Source organism: Ptychodera flava, chromosome 2, assembly GCF_041260155.1.
Source record: "Ptychodera flava strain L36383 chromosome 2, AS_Pfla_20210202, whole genome shotgun sequence".
Taxonomy (NCBI): Eukaryota; Metazoa; Hemichordata; class Enteropneusta; family Ptychoderidae; genus Ptychodera; species Ptychodera flava.
In genome coordinates this window covers 33,952,302-33,971,271 of record NC_091929.1, presented here as the reverse complement: position 1 = coordinate 33,971,271, position 18,970 = coordinate 33,952,302, and positions in this window count along the sequence as shown.

Genomic DNA, 18,970 nt, shown 5'->3' with positions numbered 1-18,970 from the left:
GGTGGTTACACTTGGATATGTGTGCAAGAAATTGGATTTTGGAATTTCACCAAAATGTTAATTCACAATATATTGGAGTCTATGAGAAAACTATGAATATTTTTTTTAAAATACTAGCTAAATTAATTTGTGGTTTTATAGGTGTTTCATAATTGAAACAATTGTATTTGATTCAAATAGGGTATTTGAAAGTTCAGATGTTGACAACAATTATGATATTTGAATTTCACCTTAAGGTATAATTTCACTGTCAATGGTACTAGTAGTCTACAGGTTTGTGTTAAATAATTTCCCTGACAAAACTTGCTATATATTTCTAATATTTAATTGATAGGAATTGTTTATTGCCTACAGTAAGCTCGATTTAGTCTCAGAGTTGCCTAGTCAAGATGTTCATGTGACAGATAATTATAATTTTGTTCAGATTTACAGTTAAATGACTTCCAAGAATGAAATCATGAAAGGAATCATTTTCATCTCTCAGAATATTTCTGAACACTGAAACTGCTTTTTGACGGGATGATACTAAAGTGAAACCCCTTCTGTACTGTTGGAAAAAATACAAGACCCCTTTTGCAGTTTTCAAATTTAAGGTGACCCCCGTCCCCCCTTGATTTTGCCGGCCCTACCCCGGCCGTAATAACTGAACGCTCCCCTACACTGTCAAATTTGTACTTTTGTTTTGTGGAGATCTGACTCTTATTCTTTTCATATCGTGACGCATATCCAACAAACTTGCATTCTAATCATGTGTATGTTAACCCCGTTATAGTCTCTTAGGACGATATACACCGGAAACAGCGATGGCTATTTCAACCGGTATTGTGGTTGCACCAGTTTAGTAGCTGGCACAACCATAGCTCGATTTACTATTCCAAATGTTTCATGCCTAGAATAGGCCGGGCAACTTGGAATGAAGGGCAGGTTGCAAGAATATCCTAAGCTATATAACTTCAATGTCAAAAAAAGACCAAATCGCTGCTAAATTGTTGAGCACAGAGACTGACGCACAAGATATTTCATTGAATGTAATGAAATGTTTTGTATAAACAAAAAACGTGTCGACTTGCTCACCACAATATTCATCTGGTTGTCCTATATCACAAACTTTTCCAACGAACAGAAGCATCTGTCGTGTAGCACCAAGCACTTGTCCAGTCATCAGGGTTACGACAGTAGTTATGTTCCCCAAGGCCGGCGTTTGGATAATTCTGTTTGGTTCTCGTATGCGAATGGGGAGACTGTTCTGTCCATTCTTGACATGTATACCCATTTAAGGTCATGGACACAGTGCCACGATAATCGGACCCGTCCACAGCATGATAGCACTCACTGGCTGGAAAAAATCCCCAAAGATTAACAATATTAATTTATAAATGAAAATGTAATTAATCCAATGACTACTTATAGCATAGTTTAGCAACACAAATGAAAAATTCTGTCGGCGTATTAAGATTATGCGTCATGACATACATACATACATACATATATACATAATACATACATACATACATACATACATACATACATACATACATACATACATACATACATACATACATACATACATACATACATACATACATACATACACACACACACACACATACATACATACATACATACATACATACATACATACATACATACATACATACATACATACATACATACATACATACATACATACATACATACATACATACATACATACATACATACATACATACATACATACATTCGTGCATACATACATACATACATACATACATACATACATACATACATACATACATACATACATACACACAATATTCAAGCTATGCTTTTACTATTAGGCAAATAGGATTATATTGACAATTTCTTAATCATCATGAAAGAAATTACTTCAAAATAAAGTTTTGTTTCCTGCAAAGTATTCCTCTTTCTCTGTTTAGCCAATTCACTTACCATAAGAATTTACATCACCTGAACTTTTCGTCTCTTCACAGTGACGTCTCGTTATTTTCTGATCGAGAGTTTCAACATAACCACTGGTAGGGCACCTGTTTACCATCCATAGGCCAAAGCCTGTGGCACTGTCTGTAAGCTCACAGCTACTTCCGACGTTATCAGTTCTGGAAGATTTTTGCTCCTCTCTGCATGCTTCATGGTAGCCTCTACAGCAATCGCGATATATTGTACAATCCTCTTGACAGTTGCAGAGCCACGGCTGGTCATCGGTAAACGCTCGGCCGCAGATGTATTCGGTGCCATTGAAGCACAGTCCCTGCTCCGACAACAATGCCCGTTTTGTTACATCGATGCATTCCTCGGGTATTCCCAACAGTCCCAAACTGTCAAGATATATCTCTGTAGACACATTGCCACTGGTTTGAAGGTAATCGTCGATTTCAATCTCAGAAGAAGAATATGAGTGATGAGAAATTAGGCTGGCTTCAATGAATATCGGGATATATACCAGAATCACACAAACGAATGACATATCTGGCGCCATTAGCCTCATCAATTATTTGTTGCGAATCCGTATAACTTAATCAGACGCACAAGTTTGGCTGGCTAATTGTCTTTTGACCAGTATACCTATTTAACGTCTGCACATATTCACCAACTTTGTTGGTCCATCTATTGACGAGTCGGCACGGCTATATATTTTACATCATCCCGAGTAATTTTTGAGCCTGTTCTGTGACTGTACCTTCTCCTTGGTTGTGTCTTCTTGGCAATAACCACGCCCAGATGATGCTTTGCATGCAGCATCAACTGAAGCATATCAATTATTAAACCATCAAACTGATTTTATTTGTCTAGTGCGCAACTGAGGGGGGCGTAAAGCAAGTGTGAGCCAATGAGGCCATTGGTATGTCAATCGAATGTCCAACTACTTCATTTTGTCATCTTGTTGTACTGGGGATATACCATATGAAATGTAAGGTAAAAATGATAGAAAATCTGAAATGCGAACATTTATAAAAAAATTATAATTTCATTGTTTGCCATAGGGAAATAAACAATTCATCAGAACCCTACAAAGTGTGTTCTCGAAATTCTATTCAGACTGTTTTCCATAAATAAAATCATGTTAATCTATGCATATCCCACATCTGAATTAACCTCTAACGATTTAGTGGGACATGCCCAAGATCCTCCATGACGCTACAAACATTTGGTGCTGTGTGCAAAAATGTTTTTGTTAGAAGAAGCTAATTGCGTAGAAAGTGTAGACGAAATATTATCATGTAAAGAAAAGTGCCCTTTTTTGAGAACATACATACATACATACATGCATACATACATACATACATACATACATATACAGTATGTAAAACAGACAGATAGACTGACAGACATCATAGAGACACCGACAGACAGACAAGAAAACAAACAACACAAACAGACGGACACCATTAGTGGATGTAGAGTTATCCTAATAAGTAGCCTTGCCAACTGCATAACCTAAAGGCAATGAGACAACTATGTTTTTTGTAAATTGATTTCTTTCTGTTTACACTTGTTTCCTTTGCAAGCATGGCTTATCACAGTGTGTGAATTCTTTTGATATTAGTGCTCGAAGTTGTGTATTACTATAGTCACAGCGATGATAAAGAATGCAACGGACACAAATCATAAGAGTTTTGAAAACAGTACATAACAATGTATAGGCAAAGCCCCTCTGGAACAATGATTTGAAAGATTTAGATATCTCAAAATTCTCACGTATATAGCTATATGTTTATGTCAACATGTGAATGCAACCGAGGCGACGAGAAAATTTGTTATGATCATAATCAGATTAAAATCAACGAATCGACCAAATGTCTGCCACCATTATTATATACATTACAGTGACATTAGTTTTAATTGTCAGAATCTGTTGTGAACAGTTGTGCTTTCTCGAATTTTCGTTTTTCTTTTCAGTGGCCGTACACTTTAGCTGCCAAATTTATTCCCGAAAACTTGGTGGAAATCGATGGGTGGTTGGTTAACTTTGAATATGTGTGGCTGAGGCAACACGCTATTAGATACTTCGCGAGCGCATTCCACTGTATTGAATATTTTGAAATATGTGTTAACTCGACACCTATCACCTTGTCGTCGCAGGACTACTTATCCTTGAGAAACTTCAATATTTTACAGTGACGTTGCTCTTCACTCTTTCAAAGAGCGTGATTTGTGCAATTAGATGATAACACGCCACAATAGTAGAGCGGATAAGTGAGAAAAAATTGTCAAATTGTGATACAAGCATGAAAATTGGCATGCAGGCATATTTTAGGTCGCTCTTCAAGGAAAAAAACACTAGCCACGCTTAATCCAATATGGCGGCCATTTTACAAGATGGCCGCCAAATTGACTACCGGAAATATGAAATCATTGATAATTTGGGTGATTATCATCTGATTTTAACATTTTTGGTGGCTACACTAATGTTTTCAACCATGTTGAGTCTATTTCTGATGTTTAATTTGTGATAGTGTCCACCATTAAGTCAGAAAATTGCTATGCCAGTGAATTACAGTTCAAAAAGTACATTTTATGTTTTGGTAAGCTATTGCACGTGATTCGTTTAAGCTCTGGCGTGATTCTGGTAAACCAAGGACAGGTCCATTGTATGACCTTAAACGCCGCACGCATGCGCAGTTTAAATATGCTCTGTGTCTCTGTCGCCGTAATGAGGAACAGATGAAAGCCGATGCTATGGCAAAAAATCTGTCTTCTAGCAATTATGACAAATTTTGGAAGTCTGTTAACAATACTAAAAATTTGAGTAGGCCAAATAATGTGAATGGATGTACAGGTGATGCAAATATTGTTGAAATGTGGCGTAACCATTATCATGATATTTATAATTCTGTAAACAATAAAAGGGATCAGGAATTTATTTTAGATGCTATGAACAGTTGTTCACAGCAAGACAATTTCACTGTATTACCAGGTGACATAAGTGATGCAATTAGTAAGCTACAGACTGGAAAAACGTCTGGTTCAGATTATCTTGCCGCTGAGCACTTTATATTTGCCAGTCAGAAAGTTTCTGTTTTGCTAAGTATGTGCTTAACAGCTATGCTTGTCCATGTAGTTTGCCCTAGACGACTTTCTAACACTATCCTTGTTCCAATTATCAAAGACAAAAATAGTGATATTACAGATAAAAACAATTATCGTCCTGTTGCACTTTCCACCATTGCTTCTAAAATAATTGAACTTATTTTATTGCGTCACATTGATTCTTATCTTGGAACGACTGATAACCAATTTGGTTTTAAGTCAGGACATTCCACTGATATGTGCGTCTTTATTTTGAAGGAAATTATCAATTATTATAGACAACATGGCAGTAATGTATTTATTACATTTATGGACGCCTCTAAGGCTTTTGACAGAGTGAACCATTGGACGCTTTTCAAGAAATTAATTCAACGTAAAATTCCCATGAGATGATGATGACATTGAGCGGCAGACGAGATATTTTTACGTAGTAGCGAATATGCTAATGAGAAAATTCCACATGTGTACTTTTCATGTTAAATGCATTCTATTTAAAGCGTATTGTTATCAGTTATATGGGGGACCAATATGGAATAGCTATTATGCAAATATCTTGAGAAAATTGAAAGTTGCTTACAATAATGCTGCACGACTGTTATTGGGTTATGAGAAACGGAGCAGCGCAAGTCTAATGTTTGTATCTAAAAGAATAAGCAACTTTGATGCTCTTCTGAGAAATCAGATAAACAGCCTGAGACAAAGACTTTTGAAAAGTAGCAATGTAATTGTACGGAATGTATGTAAATCATTGTATTTCAATTCAGAGACGGTAAAACACTGGAATAAGTTACTCTATGTTTAAATGTCTGTTTAAAAAGAAACCCATTGGATTATGTATGTAGATATAATCAATTTTTCTATCTTTTTGACCATAATTTAATTTTGTAACTGAATTTTCATACTATTGTCTTATTTGACTATTATATGGACGCTCAAGTCCGAAATAAAGATATAATAAAATAAAATAAATAAAAATAAAATTTGTAACAAAAGAAGTTACCTTCCCAACCACCTTTTCGACATTTTTGACATCTTTTCGACATACAAGAATTCTGTAAATATTGTTTGATTAGTATTGTTTTGATGAATGGACCAAAGGTCGTGTGGATAGGTTTTGCTTTTTTTGTCATTATTCTTATTTTTGTCAATGAGGTATAGATGACGTTTTGTTAACTTCTTCTCTGATATGTTTTTCTGTTATCTCGTCGTTGAAGTCTCTGTGTGAAGATATTGACTCTTTTTATCAAGTTGACGTTGTTGTTGCACGTGTGGACATATCTAAAGAATTCACCTTTAATAAAGCTTTTGAAAGTGTTGTTTGGGTGGCACGAACTTTTTAGTAAATATTGGAACATATTAGGAGGTTTTGTGAGCGTTTTAAAAAGGAGCCTATTCGCTCAATTTTATCTCTGACCTTTAAAGACCACTAAGTCATGGTATGAGATTTTGTCGATAGAATGTCCAAATGTGTATTTGAATGTAGAGTGCCGGTGTTGCATCTGGTGAGGCTGGTGAGCCAATTTTGCCTCCACAATCAATCAATCAATCAATCAATCAATCTTTATTAACCCATGACTGGGCAATTGACATTGCAGCAGTGACAAACACAGTACATCAATCAAAAAACATGACAAACTAAAAAAGGTTAAAATACCAAACAGCACATCCAGTAAGTAAAAATCACAGAGAGATAAAAGAAATATATTTAAAAACTAGTTCAATCTATTCAGTTGACCAATAGCTCTGTTGATAAAAAAGTTTTTGGTTCTATTGGTTTTAAAAGCCTGTACTCTGAAACGGCAGCCGGATGGTAGCAAGTCAAACTCGTTTTGTAGAGGGTGCTGAAACTTGGAATGTATGATGGAATTCCCCTTACGTAAAACATGTTTCTCGTCCATAGATTTGTTTTTAGTATTCCCTATTGAACTCAAATAATTGTTTGAGAATCATCAACAGTAGGGCTTTTATGCAGGTTTTTGTGGGTTTTTGACATCGTTTTTTTTTTGGGGGGGGGTGATTGTATTTTATAGTCCATCGCCACGATCACTGCATTTATAGCTTCCCTTTTGAGGCATTTTTGTGTACATTTATACCATGTCTAATGTTATAAGAATAGGAGTGTGTTGTATTTTTATTGATTCTAGCTTGTTAAAGAAGCCGTTTGTGTCGTTTGTTGATTGTCTTTGAACTATTGTTTTTATTAAAGAGTCTACAAATTCTGAGATTTGGATTGTTGGCTGGATAAGGCATCCAATAAAGATTGTTCCTTCCGGTGATGTTTTTTGTATTTTGGTAAAAGATACTATTGCGTTGTGTATATTTGTTTGGTTGTGTGATAGAGGAGCTGAAAGTTGCCCTCTCAATGATTTTCTTCTTGCACATGTTTGCCAGACATTGTTCCATGTCCACCATATTGTTAATGTCGCCTGTGTTGCTTTAAAGTAATAGTTTGTATTTGGAAGCTCTCTTGTATTTTCCTTAATGCTTTGTCTCTTCCTTTATTGAGACCTTTATTGTGATTTGTTTCTTTTTTGACAGATTGTTCAGAAGAATCGTTTCTGCTCGAGTCATGTTGTTTCTGATGCAGGTTTCAAAACTAAGGAATTTTCCCTGTATAATGATCTTAGTTGCTTCCAGATAGTCTTCCGGTTTCGGGTTATTCATTGTCAGTGCTGTTTACGCGGACTTATCTTTGAACTGATGTCTGATTGATTGACTCTTTCTCATGATACACTGGTAACTCAATGTCATGATGTGCTTCAATATGTTTGTGTCTCGTACTAGAGTTTTTCTGTGAGGGCATTTTGGAATGGGTATACAATTCAAGCCTCTGCTTAACGCTTTAATGTAACAGCTGTTAACATTTGATTTGAAAGGTTTTTGATGAATCTGAGGTTCTTTCTCAGTTCTTCTTATTTTATTTAACCTTCCCTTTGTTTTTGCGGGCGTCGTGTACTTTTTTGATATTTCTTGTTTTTTGCTTTCTTTGTTTAAGAAGCTTTTTTCGTTTGTTGAATTTTCTGTTTGTGTTTATGTCTTTGTGTATGTGGTGCCGGATACATGGTTTAGTGCAACGGTAGCTCTCTTTTTGGAGGATTTGGTGACCTTTATATTATAAGGCCGTTTGGTTTTATTATTGAGTGAAGAGAAGATTATATTTTATTGCCTTTGAAAGCTAGCTTACCTTGCTTCCATGAATTTTGTCAAAAAGCTCCCTTCCTTTCGTTTTTGCCTGGTTTTGCCGTTTGGTCAATATTTTCGCTACACATTATTAATAAAGATAACAGCAATGACATAACAACTTAACCTATCGACACAACAACCGCAAAAGCATTCTAATCAATCATTTGGTTTGATAAGAGAGTGGAAAATAGGGCAATCAAAAACTTGCCACAATTTTTCCTGTAAAAAACCTATTACAGTATATAAAAGAACTAAAAACATAAAAGACATCCTTTTTCAAACAAAAATCAAACACGGGGCAGTTTAAATGAACGGTCTTAGCAACAAACCACGCAACAGCCAGACCACAGCATAATGATTCTAGCATCTCTCTTTGATTAAGAAAGACTACAATCTAACTAAATATGCGGGGATACAAGACCATTCCATAATGAAAGGACCCCTTTTTGGTCCTGAAACACAGTTAAGATGAATCACACAAACATAAAACCGTTTTACCGGGGACCCAGATTTCAGGAAAAGGGTCAATGCACTATCGATTCAGTGGTGTCTTACCATGTTTGCCATTGTCATGAAACCACATTGATCTACTCCCCATACCATATCACTAAGAAAGATAGAATCAATGTGTGAAGTTGCCTTCATTTCCTTTTCCCATACTCTATCTGCTTTCCGAGGGAAGGGAAATAAATCTATATGGTACAAACATAATGTCTTTGAGGATATAGTCTGACACCTTAAGAACACACACTCAACAACCGGTATCAGTCAATGATGAGGGCCTTGCAGTTTTAGAAGAGTTTATTGAATATATGCATGGTAGATCCAACACTGTGACTATACATATGAATGATGCAAGATTGGACCTATTTACAAGCAGCAACGAATTTAGGTGATCCCCAGTGGAGCGTGGAGTGGGGGTGAAGATAGAAGAAACTTGGGTTGACACACACTACCACACCTGGTTGTTGGGTTCAAACGTATTTATTATACCTCAAACACAACGTTTCGCTCTAAATTTAGAGCTTCTTCAGGTGTTTTCTACAATAAAAAGTACGAACATGAAAATTACAATGGTTGAATTGTGTAGGAAAACGAGCAATGTAGAGTTATAGGTCTGTGAAAATCTGGAAATGTACATGAATGACAGGAGAGAGACTAAAAAATTACAATGGTAGAATTGTATAGGAAAACTAGCAATGTTGAGTTAAAAGTATCTGAAAATCTGTAAATGTACATAAATGACAGGAGAGACTAACTTCGAGGTTGTGAGTACGGTCAAAACTGTCTGGACCTACGCCGAGAGCTGGAAATTGGCGCGCTGAAGTCCAGGGGGTCCCTTTAAATACTCAAAAGCTAGTATGTGGGGGCGCTGTTAAAGGCTATGTAAATTTTGGGCGAATATTTAGGCCAGCTGGAGACAGTGTGATCCATTGTGATTCTAAATGTTAAATGTTAAATGTTTGTCATCCTGTTTATTGACTTGTATGATGCCAATTATTGAAATATCACTGATACTGTGTTGATCAGAATTAAAATGTATGGCGACCGGGGTATCTTTTTTATGACGCACTGAGGAGAGGTGGTTATTGAAACGAAGTCTGAGAGATGTTTGGTGCTGGATTCACCGGCGTTGTTAATATTCGAGCGGAAAAGGAGGTCTTTGAGATTAACATTGCGTCGATTTGATATAATTGGCATGTTAAACTTTTGCTCTGACCTTTTGCTCAACTTTCCTCAATGAATCATTCAACCTTTCTCTTTAATAAAATTCAAGGAATATCGTACAACGTTTGATACTTAAGAAAAGATTACTTGCCATTCACCAATACTTGAAATTCGAAACATTCGCCATCTCTGTATTAACTCTATAGAGAAAAAATAAATTTTCTATTTCGAACATTTTTTCTACTCAAAGAGCTTTAGTTTGAGTTCCAAAAAGCTTAATATCAGAAAGTAATTCTAAATATTTGAGAGTTTACATATCTACAGCGAGGCTTATTCTACCGTACCTTAATATTATCAATTTAATTTGATCAAAAAAATACAGGCAAATACATGCATTGCGTTGCTTCGTGATCGCATACAACAGAATGCACCGTGAAATTTTTTACACACTGTGTGAGGAGGAGATAAGCATACTTTAAAATAGTCATTAAAATCATTAAAATACAAGAATCTCTACACACCTTTGATGGTGAAATATGTCTGTGATTGCTACTCACTGCTTCATTATCAAGTTTTTACTCAACATTTGCATGTTCTCGGTTACATTGTCCAATGTTTTTATGTAGTGGTGCAAATTGTTGACGTCAGAGTAAGTGACTTCTGTAAGAACTACCTTTGAATAATTTGTTATAAAGGTAATAGACATCAAATCAGTTCCAATAGTCATTATCACTCAAGGTAACTATGAAATTTACCAGGTCCAATGCATATATCAAAAATGACAAAGGCAATGGGGTCATCTTAAACCACGAAATAGTGGTGGTACCGGGTGTCCGGAATGGGTAAGTGTACCCTGCCAGCTAGCTGCACCCGTCAAGATTGACCCAAAGCGACAAATCCATTGTTATTTAGTGAAGTTACCAAATTACTTTTGTGAGTCAAAATTTGGTATGCTGTCACTCATCATTCGAGAAACAAATAGGTCATATTTTGATACAACATCTCCGTATCTACTATAGAACGTCTTCTATGATTTCACTCATCTACTTTCTGAGAATCCTTGCCTCACTAACTTTTGAGCTAATAGGCTGTGTCTAACTCGAAAGTCTTCATATGAATTGCATGCTCTACTGTATCTAAGGAGTGGTGAAATAAATACACCATAAGCTTGAGATGATGGTATATTACTTGACAAAAAGGGAAAGATTATGATTTCAAAATTGAAATCGACTCTTTTGTCATACAGCTTAGTATAAAGTATGTTTTGTCTAATTTCAAAAAATAAAAATCAAGCGACAGCAAATTAACACTTCCAAGACCTAAAGCTATCTTTTGACATGAGAAACATTTTTTATGATTTTGTTCGTCTTAAAAATATAACTAGACTTTTTTGAAACCTTCTACAGCGTTCTGAAATAAACACATGTCAAATTGCATTAAACTTCCCATCAAATATATTACATTTCACATGTAAGTTTGCTTTTCGTTCACTTATCAGGCATCCCATTTAATCAGTTAAACTGTTCGGCCATCATGCAAATCCCTCATATTTCTCTTTCAGTAGTCCGAATCAAATGATATATGTTAATCGACTACAAGACTTGTACTAAACCATGTGCAAGGCATTATTTTGTTGGCATTGTACCGCAAAAGTTACTGTCAGACAGTTTTAAAACAGTGAGCCCTGTTTTCAAATAGAGTTCACACACAGTTAAGGCAATGAGGGGACCAGTCTGGTGATTCTGTATTAATACCATGAATCTTGTATCAGTGATTCTGTTTAAGCAAGGTTATTCAAATCTACACTAGCTTGAAAACCATGTATATGGTGATACGAAGTTTTCTGTTGACAGATAACTGTGTGAGAAAATTAATAGCAGATAATCCGATAGTCGTTTTACACTAGCATGTTTGTCGGCAAAAGAATAATCGACTAAGTAATAGTCGCGCCGAGAGCTAAGTCACTACGCCTGCGCTTGAAAAATATACTATGAGCGTCATCGGAAGTTTTCCCTACTAAATTGATGGTCGTTGCCATGTTTTTGAGTCCTTGTAAAGAGACCAATACAAAACATGCAGATTATTACTTTTTAACATGCCATTTAAAAAGCATATCACTGTCACTAAATATATTAAATATATTATTTTCTACCTCGTCATTGATACAAGATATCGTTACCATCACGCATTAAAAAAAACAGGAAAAGAAAATTGTCGTGCATATGAACGAGATCATACGCCAAGAACACTAGGATTTAGACTATCGGTGTTCACATTAAATAAGCATCACCCAACTCAATAACGAGAGGCATAAAATGCCAGATTTAAAACTGAACGCTTGTTATCAGCTTGCAATCGAAATTTTGGCACTATGGTTGCTATTGCAAGGATAATCATGGCATAGGGCGTCCCCTTTTTAACACAATTGGTCCCTATCATGGTAAAAATTATACATTTATGTCCACTGTTTTGATATATTAGACAGATAATCTGGAACTGCACGGATTTAACAAAACATGTGTCAACAGTTTTCATCGAAAGGTCAAATAGGACTTTGAATTTACTTTGCTTGTCCGACTAATGTATATAGTAAGTTTGATTCAATTTTATTTTTCTTATAATTAATGACCACTGGATACTGTTATTAACAATATATGCATCGTCTCTGCATATTTAGATGGAAATGAAATTTCCAATCTTCACTTCTGGTGCATCGTGAGCATATATTACTGAGCATGCGACAAGTACCAATGACACTAGGAAAACCAAAAACATTAGACTACCACCTCTGGTGGCGTTCAAGTGTATGTTACTGTATGTTTCAAGTGTACATACTATCGACATTGATCAATTAAGAACAACAGGACGCTCCTTGTCTGTCAAGGTATAACATCACTAAGTGACAGTGCTACTGATAGTTGACGGCCCACGTACGGTGGAATTTCTCCAATGATACCTGCGAAAGCGACTCTCAGGGTCAGGTTTTCTAGAACATGGCATAATGCACACAAAGAGCAAGATGCCTTTCATTGCAAGGATACTATCGCAAACGAGAACCATCTTGGTCGAGACCAGGAACTCCCTCACAACGGCAACAGATGACAGAGTGCACAACACAATATAAATTGTGATGAGCAAACGGCAGACGTACTTGCTGGACTCTCGTCTATGCTGTCTACGGTACACCGTAATGATAACTGGTAATGACAACACCAGAGACAGGCAGCAAGGAATGTGGATAAAGATCAACCGTGAGATGCCACCAATCAATGAACACCCGTAGGAGCCATACACCAAAACCACCAACTGTGTGCACCCACAATAGTGCAAGGCCAATTCCAACACTGCGATGCTAACTGGAAATATCGACCCCCAGGCAACACTTATAATCTTGTCTTTGTAGCTGAGAGACTGGTTTTCGCCAAGCTTCTCGCCAACGTACAGAGATAGAGAAAATGAAAGCAGCCATGCACAGCTACTGATGTTACTAAAGTGCTTTACAATGGAGCCTACCATACAAGGGAGGTGGGACAGCGTGTTTTCCTCAATTACCAGACCAATAACCTCTGATAATAGCCCAAAGCCAATCAAGAACGATAAGCAAATTTTCTCGAGCTTATTTTTCATAACAAGAAGCACGCAGACTATAAATGTGGACACAAAGATAAAAAACGCAGAAGTGTACCTAAGGAACGCCACCATGAAACGGCGCAAATTAGCAATTACTGCAGCGGCGTTAGCATCAGCATTTATCGAAACGCACACTAGGGCTACATCTTCAAGCGGAACAATTTTGAATGCCAGGATCTCACTATTTGTGACGCCTTCTGCGCGAAGCAATCCATCGCTGATGATGACACTTTCATCTGGAATGCGTATTATCTTGCCAGAGGGACATGATAGCGGGAGATGGGAAACCGGAGTAGATAAACCTGCCACTGGTGTTGGAGTATTGGAGTAAGAGCCTGCCACTGGTATTGGGGTAGTGGAGTCGTCTATCCCTTTATCTAAAATGTTTCTGGGTGCTTCATCTATAATGTTTCTCGGTTCCGCCTTTGCACATGTGTATAATTTGTAGATTTTGTTATCCACAGAATCGACAGGCAATACCGCTAAATCGGCCGAAGACACAATGTCGGTCACGAAATAAACCATGCGTCTTTTCGTATCTATTACGGTAGCCACTTCATTATTCACATCAACTAATTGAAACTGACTACTAGATCTGAAGCTCAAAGTATTACCAGGCTGTTCGCAATCACCGAAGTGTGTTTCTTGCTGGACGTTTATCATCACCACATTTAACGGTGAAAACCAATCAGAAGCAGACGAATTGCTTACTAGAAGTTCAATGACATCAAATATTATTGAGGAAAGAGTGTATCTTACTATTATTTCTTTACCATATCTACCTGTACCCTTCTGCACCGGCATGAACTCCACGTCCAGCAGACGATAACATGGAACACTATTAATCAACCTCTCAAAATATTGATTGACAATGGCAATGACCCATGGGAAAATATTCATATTTTCATCAAAAGTGTCATCGATGACGACCTTCAAGGTTAGGTTGACTGGATGAAACATGCCATCTACACTTCCACATGTAGAATTATCCTTTCTAAATGCATCATACATCAAGCTATCAGAATTGATCGCTTGGTCATTGATTGGAACGATGCATAAAAACATAAAGGCATAATCACGGACAAACGTACCTTTCGCGCACTCAGGTTTTTCTGTTAAAATGGCAGATGTATTATGCGCCTTGTCAAAAATCTCCAAAACAATGCCACTCTTATATCCGAACGATAACTGGAGTTCAAAAACGCTGTCAGGCGGACTGTCATTAGTAAGCGATATTATAGCTTTCTGCCTGACTCCACAGCTTACGTCAGTTGTATATGAAAACAAATAATTTCTAGTATGCCCAACACAAAATAGGCAAAATGGGTTTCGAAAGTGAACGAAACTACGCAAACTACTATAAAATTTTCGCCAGAGAACACTCGTGGCTGCTAAAAACGACTCGCACATTTTGTGCATATAGGGATTGCCTTCACACGGATTTTCTAACTTAACACATTTGTGAACTAGCTCACTCTGATCAGTCGGATGATTATTGGTCACTCTACAAAAATCACCTTGTTTTTCGAGCCATAGCAAAATATCAGAAATTGTGTCTCCGGTTGGCGCGAATGGATGGTTGCAGGTTATTGTGGTGTTGAAAAACTCCAGGTCTTCCAAGGCAATGCCATTACACAAAGCACAGTATACATTGCGGAAAAGTCGCTTGCTTCCGTACACTGGAGTCTTCAGATCAACGCGAGTACTTGTCATATCTGTGAAAGAAAAAAAGGAAAAAAAAGGGTAAAGGGTATCGAATGAGAACAACTCCGACTGAGAACTGTTCTTTTACATCCCGCCATCCGAGGGCACGTCCTCCAAGTGAAGCAAATCAAGTCATTCGGTGTATATCTTTCTCAAAATCACGATAGGCCAGAACAATTCGCTTGTAATCAAATTTATTGACTAAGAGTGTTTCCCATAATTCTTATCAATTTTGCAAATTATCGTGATTGCCATGTTTGCTACAATGCCGTACTCTGTCCAATGTTAGACCTTGTTCTTTATCTCTAACACAACTTACATGTGGTGACATGGCGTTGCCGTCACCTGATGGGTAGAGGGACACTTCGACTAAATCCAACTCAGCCAAACGAACACAGTTAAATTCAGCTCGACCCATTTGTGATAGGGCAAGGGACAGCCTTCTCCAAAACGGTTTGTGTCCTCTGTATTATAACTTAGTGTACATTCACAAACACCTCTGCGGGGTGGGGGATGGCGGGAGCGACCAAAAATAGTTCTCAGCGTTTTTCAAATATCCCCTTACAAACTCAAAATGCGCGCAAGTCCACCTTCTGTCGTGCCATAATTTTGAAGTCGCCCTTAAGGGACGGCAAAGTGTGGTCGATACAGTGCTTCGTCAAACAATATCAAATCATAATACATGGGAGTCTATGGGCAAACTATTAACATTTTTCTATGAAAACAAGCTATATCTCTACATTTACATGTGTTTGATAATTCGTGTGAATGTACTTTGCTTGAAGTGACAAGTAAAAGGTGTATTGTGTGTACCAAAATGATTTTTGGATTTTTTCTGTAATGTTGATTCACCATATATGGTAGTCTGTTAGAAAACTAGGAGCACGTATTTTCCAATACAAAATTTACTATACTTATGCGTATATAGGCCCTCGATAATTGACATAAGCGCACTTGATTATAAGAGGGTGGTTACAAGTACATGTGTGTAAAAGAAATTTGATTTTTGAATTTAGCCGATAATATTGATCCACTATACATGGGAGTCTATGATAAAACTGAATAATTTATTCGCAAATTGATATAAAACATGCGATACTTGTGCATATAGAGACCCTGGATAATTTATATAATTGCACTTGATTAGACAAGCGCATGAGTGTGCCTGAAATTTGATGTTGGAATTTCACCGAAATGCACTTAAATATACATTGTAGTCTACGAGGCAACTATGAATATTTTTTAAATTGCAAAATTAGCTAAATCTGTGTATCTCTAGACGTTTGATAATTGATATTAATGTACTTGATTAGACAAGAGTGGTTACAAGTTCATGTGTATTTGGATTCAAGGAATTTGATTTTTGAATTTAACAGCAATGTTGATTCTTTATACATTGTAGTCTATGCGAAAACTATTAATAATTCTTAATAATTTCACAATACAAAACTAGATAAATCGTTGCTTTTATATAAATGTTTGATAATGATATAAACGTACGTTCTGAGAATGGGGTGGTAAAAGTGCAGATGCGAATAACAAATATAATATTTGAATTTCACTCAAGTGATTATTTGAAGAGGTTAAAAGTGTTCTATGAAAGTTCAAAGGTCAAATGAAAATTTATATGTCAATTAAGATATTGTTGATACGGATTGTGACACGAAGGGGGAGGGTGTTTTGCACATGAAAATTAGGTAAGGTCACTCCTTTTCTTGTAAACACATTCGAAGGGTCATGGTCCTGTATGGAGGGATCGTGGTCATGCATTAACCAGCTGGAGTCAATTTTGTGAGGATTCATATACATAGGGTATAATCTCCTAAATTGTTATTTACAGGTTATTCGACTGAAACTTTCAGTTATTATTGATGACACAATGTAAATTCCAAACAGTATGTCTTCTGTTTAGAGTTCTTATTAATCTTCATAGTTTAAGATGAACATTTGACATTAATGGGACGGTCACCATGTAACTTATCAAACTGAGAGTATAGTCCCCTGTCGACATATAAGCCCCTACCACAAGTTTTTGAAAAGAATTTACATTCGTTTATGGGCCTATACCCTAGTGTTATAGAGCAAGGACTTCAAATATAAAATGAATGATTGCATGAGTACTACCCATTTATTTTGGCAAAGACAAAGGGAACTAGCTGTTTTGCCTGTTTCCTTTTCTTTTCTTTTCTTTTCCAAGTATAGATCTAATTTGACAGGATTGAATAACGCTATGACAAATAGAGTAAAATAAACACCATATTCTATATGTCCTTTCTCATCTGCTGCCTCGGGGGACTATACTCAGAGTATACTCAGAGTATACTAGGTCGAGTAAGGCATTGCCTATGGGAGGATTTGGGCTCATAGGTAATCATTTTCCAAATTGGTTATTCAAAGTTTGTTTGACCTGAAGCTACCAGTTTTTATTAAAGTCCTCAAAAAATAAAAATGTACGGCAACATGAATGTTTGACACTGACCTAGACTCAATATATTGTCAATGGGAGAATGTCATCAAATAAGTTATCTCTCAATTGTTATTAAAAGATTTAGTTGAAAGTTTATTAGTCCCCACGGACACCGTCCGGGGGACTTATAGGTTTGGTCATGTGCGTACGTGCGTCCGTCCGTCCGTCCGTTCACGCAGATATCTCAGAGATGCCTGGAGTGATTTCATTCAAACTTGGTACAAGGATAATTTCATATGTCATACAGATGCACCTTGATTTGTTTTGTGGTTCGATCCAATATGGCTGCCAAGCGGCCATTTTTTACGATTTTTGCATGTACAGAGCCATAACTCAGACATGTTTCAACCGATTTTATTCAAAGTTGGTACAAGGACATTGACCAATGTCATAGATATGCACGTCAATTTGTTTTGTGTTTTGTGTAAATACTGCATCAAACTTTATGAAATATGGTACGGGTGATAATCTGTTAGTGTTAGGATAGTATGAAAAAATGTTTTACAACATCCTGTCGACTAATTCCCAGTTGAATCATTTAATGACCTTTAGGATAGTGGCCTACATTGTTTTTATGTTTTCATCAATATGGAACTCATTCTTGGCCATTGATCTCCATCTGTATCAAAGTATTTTTATCACAGAACTAATGAATGAAGAGGACTCAAAGTACCCATTAACAAGTGGGGACTGTGTCATCAACGATGACTTGTTCATTATAGAGGAACGTTTTGCACAGCAGAGGGCTTTGGTAAATAGAAATCATGTCAATCGAAATTTTTTTGCTTCGAGGTGGCTGCCTGGATCATCACTAAATTGTTTAATGTATCCTAAATCTTGCGCCCAAAGGGCGCGCCCCAAAATGAAAATAGCAGGAAATGAAAGTACCAGATTGTTTTTGAAAGAAATTTGATATTCAAGAATTTTCAAGCCCCCCTTTCCACAGTCATTTTTTTTCAGATCGCCCCTGCCATGTCGTAATTTTTTAAAGCCCCCCCCCCCCGAAATCCCCTTCAGAACTGTTTGAGAGCACAGCCTAAACCGAGTTTTCGGCCGAGCTAGATTTTAAAAGAGTTGGAAATTACGCAGAGTTTGTTTGATCCAACTAAACATGGTTGGAGAAGTTGCGACCTTTAATTTGAATTCGTTGCTAGTAATTTCTACATTCAATGTTACCTCCGTGTCTCGATAATCTTAGTCATCCTAGCTTTCATGATCTCATTTGATATTTCCTCTGGAGAGAGTTTTATTAACAAAATAGCATTATGG